Below are 2,859 nucleotides of genomic sequence, written 5' to 3'. Positions count from 1 at the left end.
CTGCCTCTCTGTCTCTGTCTCCGCCTCTGTCTCTGCCTCTCTGTCTCTGCCTCTGTCTCCGCCTCCGCCTCTGCCTGTCTCTGCCTCTGCCTCCGCCTCTGTCTCTGCCTCTGTCTCTGCCTCTCTTTCTCTGTCTCCGCCTCTGTCTCTGTCTCTGCCTGTCTGTGTCTGTCTCTGCCTGTCTGTCTCTGTGTCTCTGCCTCTGCCTCTGTCCCTGCCTCTGCCTCTGTCTCTGCCTCCGTCTCTGCCTCTGTCTCTGTCTCTACCTCTGCTTCTGTCTCTGCCTGTCTCTGCCTCTGCCTCCGCCTCTGTCTCTGCCTCTCTGTCTGTCTCTGTCTCTGTCTCTGCCTCTGCTTCTGTCTCTGCCTCTGCCTCTGTCTCTGCCTGTCTGTGTCTGTCTCTGCCTGTCTGTCTCTGTGTCTCTGCCTCTGCCTCTGCCTCTGTCTCTGCCTCTGTCTCTGCCTCTCTGTCTCTGCCTCTGTCTCCGCCTCCGCCTCTGTCTCTGCCTTTGCCTGTCCCTGCCTCTCTGTCTCTGTCTCCGCCTCTGCCTCTGTCTCTGTCTCCGCCTCTGTCTCTACCTCTGTCTCTGCCTCTGCTTCTGTCTCTGCCTGTCTCCGTCTCTGCCTCTGCCTCTGTCTCTGCCTCTGCCTCTGTCTCTGCCTCTCTGTCTCTGTCTCTGCCTCTGTCTCTGTCTCTGCCTCTGTCTCTGTCTCTGCCTCTCTGTCTGTGTCTGTCTCTGCCTCTGCCTCTCTGTCTCTGTCTCTGCCTCTGTCTCCGCCTCTGTCTCTGTCTCTGTCTCTGCCTCTGCTTCTGTCTCTGCCTGTCTCTGCCTCTGCCTCCGCCTCTGTCTCTGCCTCTGCCTCTGTCTCTGCCTGTCTGTGTCTGTCTCTGCCTGTCTGTCTCTGTGTCTCTGCCTCTGCCTCTGTCTCTGCCTCTGTCTCTGCCTCTGTCTCTGCCTCTCTGTCTCTGCCTCTGTCTCCGCCTCCGCCTCTGTCTCTGCCTTTGCCTGTCCCTGCCTCTCTGTCTCTGTCTCTGCCTCTGCGTCTGTCTCTGTCTCCGCCTCTGCCTCTGTCTCTGTCTCCGCCTCTGTCTCTGCCTCTGCTTCTGTCTCTGCCTGTCTCCGTCTCTGCCTCTGCCTCTGTCTCTGCCTCTGCCTCTGTCTCTGCCTCTCTGTCTCTGTCTCTGCCTCTGTCTCTGTCTCTGCCTCTGTCTCTGTCTCTGCCTCTCTGTCTGTCTCTGCCTCTGTCTCTGCCTGTCTGTCTCTGCCTCTGTGTCTCTGTCTCTGCCTCTGTCTCTGTCTCTCTCTGCCTCTGCCTCTGCGTCCGAGCGTAGCGGGCCCGCTTCGGGATACCGCGCGGGCGCGTGGCCGGCGGGCGCGCGAGTCGTGCGGTCGACCCTACGTAGTTCGGGCGCGCGCCCCCGTGTCTCGCGTGCGACGCGTCCTCCGGGGTCGCGTGCGTGCGTGCGGGCGGGCGGGCGGGCGGGCGGGCGGGCGGACGCGGGTGCGTCGCGGTCACCGTCCGTGCCCGTGCGCCGTCTCGAGCGCGTCCCGCTTTGGGGGGACGGCGGGCGCGCGGGGGCGCCGCGGGCGTGTGGCCGTGCCGCGCCTTCCGCGGGGGCGTCCCCCCCGCGCGGCGCGGGAGGCGCCCGTTCGTTCGCGTCTCCCGCCCGCGGTTCCGGTGCGCCGTCTGTCCGTCCGCGCGCGTCGCCGGGCGTGCGTCCGAGCCCGCGTGCCGCCTGCCCGTGGGTGCCGCGTGTACGGGGCCCCGTCCGCGCCCGCGTCCCCGAGCGTCAAGTGCAGGCCGCGCGCGCGCGCCTAGTGGAGCGTGCCCGCCCGCTCCGTGTATCGTGTGCGCGGGGGCGACGCGCGTTCCCGCGTGTTCCGCCTGCCCGCGTCTACCTCCGCGTCTCCCGAGCGTCCCGTGCGTGCGTCTGCTGTGCGCGTGCGTCTCCGCGTTTCCGCGTGCCCCGGGCGTGCGTCCGTGTCGCCGGAGGGCGCCGCCGCCGCCGCCGCTGCGTGCGCGTACGTGTCCGCGCGGGTGCGCGCGTGGCCTCCCCGGTGCGCGCGCGCGCGCGCGCCCCGTCCGTCCGAGTGCGGCGCGCCCTCTTCGGGATGCCGCGCGGGCGCGCGGCCGGCGGGCGCGCGAGTCGCGCGGTCGGGCGTACGTACCTCGTGCCCGTGCCCCCGTCTCGCGCGCGACGCGTGTATCGCGTCGCGCGTGTGTGGCGGGGGCGCCGTGTCCTCCGGAGCGCTGCGGCGCGGCCGTCCGCCCCGTCGCGCCCCTCCGTCCGTCCGTGCGGGTGGGCGTCCCGCTTCGGGGGGGGCGGCGGGGGTTGGCCGCGGGCGGGCTTTTGTTGGGGGGGTCCGCGGGCGTGTGCCCCCGAGGCCTACCTTCCCGTGTTTCGGCCGCGCCGTCCGTGCGAGTCGCCGTGCGTCCGGGCCCCCGTGCGCGTGCGCGCGCGGACCGTGCCCGTGGGTGCCGCGCGTCCGCGTTCCCGCGTGTTCTGCCTGCCCGCGCCTACCTCTGTGTCTCCCGGGCGTCCCGGGGTTGTGTCTGCTGCGCGCGCGCGCGCGCCCCCCTCGCGTCCATCTCCGTGTTTCCGTGTGCTCCGTGGGCCCGTCCGTGTCTCCGGAGGGCACTCTGCGGTGCGGGCGCACGCGCGCGCGGGCGCGTTCCCGTCCTTCCGTCCGTCCGTCCGTCCGTCCGTCCGTCCTCCTCCTCCTCCTCCTCCTCCTCCTCCTCCTCCTCCTCCTCCTCCTCCGCCCCCCACCGCCCACACCCCCGCCGCCCCCCGCCGCCCCCACCGCCTCCGCCGCCTCCAAACCTCTTCCCCGCCTGGCGGGTGGCACCCGGCGGC

The sequence above is a fragment of the Elephas maximus genome, chromosome 19, assembly GCF_024166365.1.
Source record: "Elephas maximus indicus isolate mEleMax1 chromosome 19, mEleMax1 primary haplotype, whole genome shotgun sequence".
Taxonomy (NCBI): domain Eukaryota; kingdom Metazoa; phylum Chordata; class Mammalia; order Proboscidea; family Elephantidae; genus Elephas; species Elephas maximus.
This window is presented reverse-complemented; position numbering follows the sequence as displayed.